Below are 8,906 nucleotides of genomic sequence, written 5' to 3' on the forward strand. Positions count from 1 at the left end.
AGTGGGACAACTGCTCTATAGCTGGAGACTTACTCTTGAGAGGACAAAGAATTGTAATTCCCTGTTCTATAAGGCAAAAGATGCTGAAAATCCTTCAAGAGGGCACCAGGGAATTGTTAAGTGCAGGTTCAGAGCTCATCAGTTAGTCTGGTGGCCAGGTTTGTCAGTACACATCAGCCAACTTGTTGAAAGATGCAGTGTCTGTGCTCAACACAGGCATGCACAGAGTGAGCCCCTATTAATGACAGCCATACCAGAAAGACTACAGCAATGCATTGGCACTGATCTTTTCTTCTGGGAGAATAGAACTATCTGCTTGTCATTGACTATTTTTCTCAGTATATTGAGGTAGCTTGACTTAAAGTCGACTTAAAGTAGACCTAAATTCTGCACTGAAAGAGGTATTCAGTCAACATGGTATACCAGAGACAGCAGAGTCAGATAATGGACCACAATACAATTCTCCTGTCTTCAAGGATTTTGCAGATGAGTGTGAATTTACTCATATAACAAGTAGTCCATTGTACCCACAAGCAAATGGAGAAGCAGTGCGGGTGGTGAGCACTGTCAAAGGTCTTTGGAAAGGGGGAGGAGATAAGGAAAGCGCGCTGCTGACATATTGTTCCACACCCTTGGAGAATGGGTATTCACCAGCACAGCTGCTCATGGGAAGGCAGCTTCGCACTACCTTACCTCAGCTGCCGAAAAAATTGTCGCCACACTGGCCTGGCAGTAGAGAGTTCAGATGTCAATAAACAAAAGGAAAGAAACAGCAGCAGCAGTATTATAACAGATGTCACAGAGCTCGTCCCCTTCCTTTGTTGCAGCCAGGGCAAAACATTTGGTTGCCACTGAAGAAAACACACCGGACTGTAATTTGTCAGACACCAGCTTCACAATCTTATCTGATTGGAACAGAAGATGGACTGATTAGGAGAAACCATACTCATCTCCATGTGATCCATCAGCCAGACCAAGTGGCACAATCAGATACAGAGACTGATAGTAACACACACAATACACCAGACACTGATATAGAACAAACTGAGTCTCCATATGTGACCTGGTCAGGTACAGTATCACAGCCACCTAAGAAGCTGGACTTGTAAATGAAAGAAAATAAGTTAAGAATGGTTCTGAAATGTGTTGAGAGGTAATGTGTTGAGATATTATGGTATTTATCCTTGTAAAGACAAATGGTTAAGAAAAAGGGGGTTCTTCATTTAACAGGGAAGGTGTTCTGTAACAGTAATAATTGTTAAGTGTATGTTGTTACCCAGACATATATGTAGGTGGAACAGACTGGAAGTAAACGCTTGTGTGAATGTTGATCCGCATACCCTGTCTCGTTCTTCCGTGTAACATAACAGAGGATTCTGTCCATGAGATGTTGAAATGTCGCTGGGGCCCCAATCAACCCAAATGGATGAGCAACAAATTGATGTAACCCAAGCAGTGTGGAAACTGCCATTTTTTCCAGATATATTGGTGTGAAAGGAATCTGCCAATACCCCTTGGTTAAGTCTATTGTCGAATAAAAGTGAGCCGCACCTAACCGATCGAGCAGTTCATCAGTGTGAGGCACCAAGTATGCGTCAAATTTAGACACCGCTTTGACTTTCCTAAAGTCCACACAAAAACGGACCGACCTGTCAGTCTTGGGTACTAAGATGATCGGGCTACTCCAATCACTCTGGGACTCCTTGATTACCCCCATGTTGAGCATAGCCTTGAGCTCCTCCCGAACCACATTTTTTTTGTGTTCAGGCAACCGGTATGGGCCGCTGCTACAACCATACCTGGAGGAAACTCAATGTGGTGTTCTATCAGGTCGGTGCAATCAGGTAGAGGTGAAAATACATCGTAAAATTCCTCCTGCAATCTGACAACCTCTGAGTAAGTACATACATACTTGCAATAGCCCAAAATTCATTGACCTGTAGCAGCCAAACAGTTTGGTCAACAAAACTCTTTTGTCAGGAAACTCTCTACTTGATGGTCTACCTATGGCTACTTTGAAAAAGAAGGTTTTTTTAATAAATAATTAAAGATGACAGAAAGTATATCAGCCAAATCTAATTAAACTATATGATATAATATACATAATTCTGTTGATATAACAAGTTTCACTCTATTCCCTACAGTTGTGAAGATATAAACCAAAAGGTAAATTAATTTATTTTAGTACCCCCTTCTGGTGGGAATGGGTCATTTCATTTGCCTCAGTACAGGGTGGAATATGAGCTCTAGCTACCAAATTTGGTGGCAATATTTCAATAATAAGCCTGTCTTATAACTGTGTAAGTAAATTAGACTCTGTCTCATTAGAATTTATTGACATGTGGTGGCAACATTTTTTATATATGTCAACATGTTTTTGATAATTACTGAGATTCACACACCACTGAGTAGTTTGACACCAATATTGTGCAGATAGGACAAAAATCCTATGAAAAGGTCTCAAAAGTAGGTTTTGCATATTAAGCAAATTATTAAAAATTCGAGCTAATTGGTCCAAAATGCACATTTTTAGCAGGTAAGGAGACAAAGCATGGGAAAAAAGAGCTTTCTCTCTACCCCTTATTTATTTATTTATTTTACAAAAGATTTTTTTAAGTGCAAAAATATGAATTGAGCTCTCCAGAAGCCAAGTTGAGTAAGACTGTATCAATAATTACGGGGTCCTTAGAGGGACCATAGCTCAATGCTTACCCTGTCAAATGCCAGCTGAAAGCTGATTGGCTGATGGTGGGCATGTTTTTTAAGTAACCAGGTCATCATCAAATATCCACTCGCCGCATCTCTTAGCATAGAGATGCAGTTTCAGCTTGATAGGACTTAGCTCTGTCCCTTATGCATGACCACACCCCAAATTTTGCAAATGACCTCAGAATCTTGTCCTGTATATATTTTTCAATTTTCGTGCAAATCCATGCATGAGTTGCAGCTGTTTGAGTAAATTAGGCCTTTACAGTTGTGGCAGCCATATTGTTTACAATTGTCAACACGTTTTTGATAATTATTTTGGGTCACAATCTGTTGAGTGGTTTGACACCAACTTGTGAAAACAGGACAAAAATTCTAGGACAAGTTCTCAAAAGTAGGTGTTGCATATTATTCAAATTAGCTAAAAATCTAAGTGGGCGGAGCTTGTTCTGAGCCAAGGAATAAGTTGCAAAAATTCTCACTGTAGGACTTAGGGTATTAATTAATTATTAATTTATTAAATTATTAAGTTATAAACCTTCGGTGCTCGGAACTCTAATAAGTGGAGAGGAAAACTGTAGAGATATAATGGAACCATAGAGGGATGCATGAAACATCCCACAATTATGGTTAAATCATGCAATTCATGAGAAATCATTTTAGAAAGCAATAGTTATTAATTTGGAAAATATTGAATATTTTCTAAACTTGTTATTGTTGTTAGAAATGAATTATAGAATGTTTCTCAAACTAATATCTTGTGTTTACAGAATATTAGAATATGTTGATGATGCACTTGGATAAGATTTTTAAAAATCCTGCTACCGAAATGTGATTTGTATTCTACAAATAAATTATGTTTTAAACCTGTAATTGTGGATGAAAGTAAAATCCTAAACCAATGAATAACGTGTGTCCCAAATTATCAAACACGCTGTCCCAAATTACCAAACTTGTCATTAAAAACGGCTTTCAGTCAGTCTTGACAAAAGTGTAAGCCATGCTTCTTCAATTCAATTCAATTCAATTTTATTTGTATAGCGCTTTTAACAATGGACATTGTCACAAAGCAGCTTTACAGAAATAAATGGATTCAAAAAATATACGTAAATATGTGAATTTATCCCTAATGAGCAAGCCAGAGGCGACGGTGGCAAGGAAAAACTCCCTTAGACAATATGAGGAAGAAACCTTGAGAGGAATCAGGCTCAAAAGGGAACCCATCCTCATCTGGATGCAATGGATAGTGCAATTATAAATAAATCCCTTCTATTATTGTGTACTATATGGACAAAGAGTGCAGTTGTGCAACCAGTAAATTCATCACAGTTTTCGCACGAAGTTTGGTTGGTTAAAATCTATCCACCATCCACTGATGGAGTCCTGAGTACGAAGGTGCTCATGGCAACTGCAGCCCCAAAGCCACTACAGCAATCGCAGTCCCAAGCCATTACAGTACAGCTCCCTATATGTGATCCCCAAGCCATCTCCACAGCCCCCAGGTGGCACCATCCCCAGCAATCCAAACGGTTCTTCAGGCCGTGCATATGAGGCCACCCCCAGCTGCAGTGAGCAAACTCAACCGATGAGAACTCCAACCAGAAGTAGGGCATCAGGATGGGTCAGGCAGGTCTGGGGAGCAGAAGGGGTCAGGATCACTGGAACCTCAGAAGTAGCATGTGTAGCTTGACAGAGAGTGAGGGAGAGAGAGAGAGAGAGAGAGAGAGAGGGAGAGATTGTTAGGTAAGCTTTTGTCCTCTAATGGTTAAGGACAATGTACTTTGCGTGCAAGCAGGGACTCCGGCAAGACTAGCTATGACAGCATAACTGAAAGGGAGAGCCAGAAGCTAACACAGACATGAGGGCACCCTGGGACATAAGGCAGCCAGCCACTCCACCGTCGACAAATCTGAGTTAACGCATGAGAGTGGGGGGCGACAGCATCCAAACATCCCAGTTCACCACAACACTCTATGCCTGTGAACCCTCCAGACAACAAATATGTTTTCAGCCTAGACTTAAACACTGAGACTGTGTCTGAGCCCCGAACACTAAGTGGAAGGCTGTTCCATAACTGTGGTGCTTTGTAAGAGAAAGCTCTACCCCCAGCTGTAGCCCGCAATATTCGAGGTACCAACAAATAGCCTGCACCTTTTGATCTAAGTAGGCGTGGCGGATCATAAAAGACCAAAAGTTCGCTCAGGTACTGTGGCGCAATTTAGTGCATTTATAGGTCAATAGTAGTATTTTATAATCAATACGAAATCTGATTGGGAGCCAATGCAGTGTGGATAAGATAGGGGTGATGTGTTCATATCTTCTGTAAGTAAGGACTCTCGCTGCTGCATTCTGGACTAACTGGAGCTTGTTTATGCATCTACTGGAATATCCAGACAGTAAGACATTACAATAATCCAACCCAGAGGTAACAAAACCATGAACTAATTTTTCTGCATCATGTAGTGACAATATATTTCTTATTTTAGCAATATTTCTGAGATGAAAGAAAGCGATCCTAGTTATATTATCTACATGAGCTTCAAAAGAAAGATCTCGATAATCTAGTCGATAATCACACCAAGGTCTTTTACTGCTGCACATGATGAAACAGAAAGGCCATCCAGAGTTATTTTGTAATAAGAAAGCTTACTTCTAACTGCATGTAGTCCTAGTACAAGTACTTCTGTCTTGTCAGAATTAAGTAAGAGAAAGTTAATAAACATCCAGTTTCTAATGTCTTTTACACATTCCTCAACTTTATTAAGCTGGTGTCTGTCATCTGGCAAACATACAACTGTGTGTCATCAGCGTAACAGTGAAAGCTAATACCATGTTTACGAATAATTTTGCCTAGAGGTAGCATATATAAAGAAAAGAGCAGTGGGCCTAAAACAGAGCCTTGCGGGACACCAAACTTTACCTTAGTATGCAAAGAGAAGTAACCGTTTACGTTTACAAACTGATAACGATCAGTCAAATAATACCTGAGCCAGGAAAGGGCCGTTCCCTTAATGCCTACTGCATTTTCCAGTCTATCGAGGAGAATCGCATGATCAATGGTATCAAAAGCTGCACTAAGGTCAAGCAGCACAAGCAAGGAGACACAACCCTGATCAGAGGCCAGTGCTGTCTCTGTGCTATGATGAGGCCTAAATCCTGACTGATACATTTCATGAATGTTATTCCTCTGTAAGTATGAGCATAGCTGCTGTGCTACAACCTTTTCTAGGACCTTGGAGGTAAAGGGGAGGGGTTTGATATTGGTCTATAGTTAGACAGCTGACAGGCGTCAAGGTCAGGTTTTTTAATCAGGGGCTTGATAACTGCTAGTTTAAAAGATTTAGGTACATAGCCAATGCTAAGGGAAGAACTGATTTTATAAAATATAATATATTTTTGATATTTTTAAAAGAGGTTTGATTGTTTCAGGAATTATCTGTTTGTAGAAACAAGTAGGTAAAGGATCTAGTATAAAGGTTGATGATTTTGATGATGAAATTAGTGAAATTAGTTCAGTCTCTTCAAGGGTAGTAAAACATTGTAATTGTTGATCTGATATTATTATATTATCATCTACAGGGTTAGTTATAAAACTGTCCAGTTTTAAATTAATAGTCTGAATTTTTTGCCTGATATTTTCAATTTTACCATCAAAAAAATTCATGAACTGCAATATAATGATTGTGTGTGTGTTTCTACTGTGGTCTTATTCCTAGTTAATTTTGCTACAGTATTAAATAAGGATCTATGATTATTTTTATCTTCAATTAGGGTGGAGAGATACATTGATCTAGCAGCACTAAGAGCTTTCCTATAGCTCAAAAGGCTCTCCTTTCATGCTATTTGAAATACTACCGATTTAGTTTGACGCCATTTACGTTCTAGTTTTCGAGTGCTCTGTTTTAAAGTTCGTGTGTGATCGCTATACCAGGGTGCTAGCTTTTTCTCCCTAATTATTTGTCTTTTAAGTGGAGCTACCTTATCTAGCCAGTTCCAGAACGTTGATTCTAAGCATTCAGCTGCCTGGCCAAGTTCTTCGGGATCAGACGGTGATCCAATCATGGTTGATAAATCTGGGAGATTACTGATAAAACTCTGTGCAGTTGTTGATGTGAAAGTACGTTTGACATGGTGACGTGGCAAGGTGCATATATTATGATTAAGAAGCATTTTAAATGAGATGAGGTAATGATCTGAGATAGCTTCAGACTGTGGAAATGAGACTATATTTTCTATATTTAATCTGAATGTGAGTATTAAATCAAGAGTATGACCACCACTATGGGTGGGTCCTATTACATTCTGATTAACCCCTACTGAATCTAGAATGGACACAGCTGCTGTTCTTAGAGGGTCATCTGGATTATCAAAATGAATATTAAAGTCTCCAACAATTAATGCTTTGTCTAAAGAAACAACCAGGTTAGAGATGAAATCCGCAAATTCACATAGGAATTCCGAATATGGCCCTGGGGGTCTGTAAATAATAATTAGTGGAATCACCTGGGTAGACTTATTTTTAGTGGGTACGTATATGTTATGTTAGTATAAAGAACTTCAAATGCGTTGAATTTATGACTAAGTTTTTGTGCGATGCCTAGATTATCATTATAGATGACTGCGACACCTCCTCCTTTGCCAGTTTGACGGGGCTGATGTATGTAACTGTACCCGGGCGGACTAGCTACATTTAATGCCACAAACCCGTTTTGTTTAATCCATGTTTCTGTTAAACACAGTACATCAAACTCCTGATCAGTAATGGTTTCATTAACAATAAACGCTTTAGACGTAAGAGATCTAATATTCAACAGTCCTAGCTTCAGATCAACAGTGCTGGCTACACATTCGATTTTATTTAATTTTATGTTAGTTAGGTTACTAAAACAAACTGTTTGAGTATGTCTATAATTTTGTTTAGCTCGGGGAACAGACACAGTCTCAGTATGGTGGAACCTAAGTGATGACTCAGTGCAGCTAGCAGATAGTCGGTTTAGCCTGCTTGTCTGCTCCCTGGCCTTGGCCCTGGATTGTCACCAATTAACTAGGCCTGTTCTGAGACTATGTGCTATGCTGCAAGAAATGAGAGCAGCACCTTCCCAAGTGGGATGGGTAGCATCCCGCCCTAAAAGGCCGGCCTTGCCCTCAAAGATAGTCCAATTATCTATAAAGCCCACATTGTTTTTGGAGCACCACCTGGACATCCAGCAGTTCAGTGACTATAACCTGCTGTAAGCAATATCGCCACACTGCATTGGAATGGGGCCAGAGCATATTACAGCATTGGACATCGCCTTCACTAATTTACACACCTCTACCATGTTACTCTTAGTAACCTCAGACTGACAAAGGCGTATATCATTAGCTCCTACATGAATAACTATCTTTGAAAACCTGTGCTTGCCTAAGACCCTAAGATTACCTGCTATGTCCGGCACCCTGGCTCCCGGTATACACCTAACTAAAGCTGATGGTGCCCCTAAAGGCCTAGCTAATTTAATGTGCCGCAAGATAGAGTCACTTATAAGCAGAGCTCTTTCAGGTTTCTCAGCGGGTGCTTCACTGAGGAGAGCAAACCTGTTGGACACGTGAAGCGGAGAGGAGTGGTGCTTCTGTGGGCGAGCCTTAGCGTTAGCTTTGGCTTTGCGATTATGCAGCCGAGTCGTCACCCATTTGCCCCGAATTAGTGAATCTGGATTATTTGTTTTCATTTCTATCAAAGAGGATAACAAAGCACATCTCTGGCAGTGTCTTTGTTCTCTTACATAATGAGATCTGGTGGCACACAGAAAGCTCCAGTCTCACATACAATTGGGTATGGCTGTGTAGAATATTGACTAGCTTTTGATGTCAGCACTTTATTCTATAAAATATGTGTAGACTGTTAGCTTACTTAACAAGACTGCACATTACAGATCTTAATGTTTGACTTTGTATGTACCCTCTTGAAGGTGTTTGACGAAAGCAATTGCAAAAGCATTAACTGCAAAGATGCTTGAAAAAGCCATGTCCAAGTAGTTAACAAGGCCCGTGTTGGAGAGGGGTACCATGTACACAGCATCGACAAGCAGCTTACTCTTAAATATAAGATTATCAAGCAGTTAAAAGATATTGATGTACGGACATTTGTGTATTATTAAAGTTATTGATGTACAGACATTTGTGTATTATTGATAATTTTATCATTGTTGTTGATCTGC

This window comes from Pangasianodon hypophthalmus, chromosome 13 (assembly GCF_027358585.1).
Source record: "Pangasianodon hypophthalmus isolate fPanHyp1 chromosome 13, fPanHyp1.pri, whole genome shotgun sequence".
Taxonomy (NCBI): Eukaryota; Metazoa; Chordata; class Actinopteri; order Siluriformes; family Pangasiidae; genus Pangasianodon; species Pangasianodon hypophthalmus.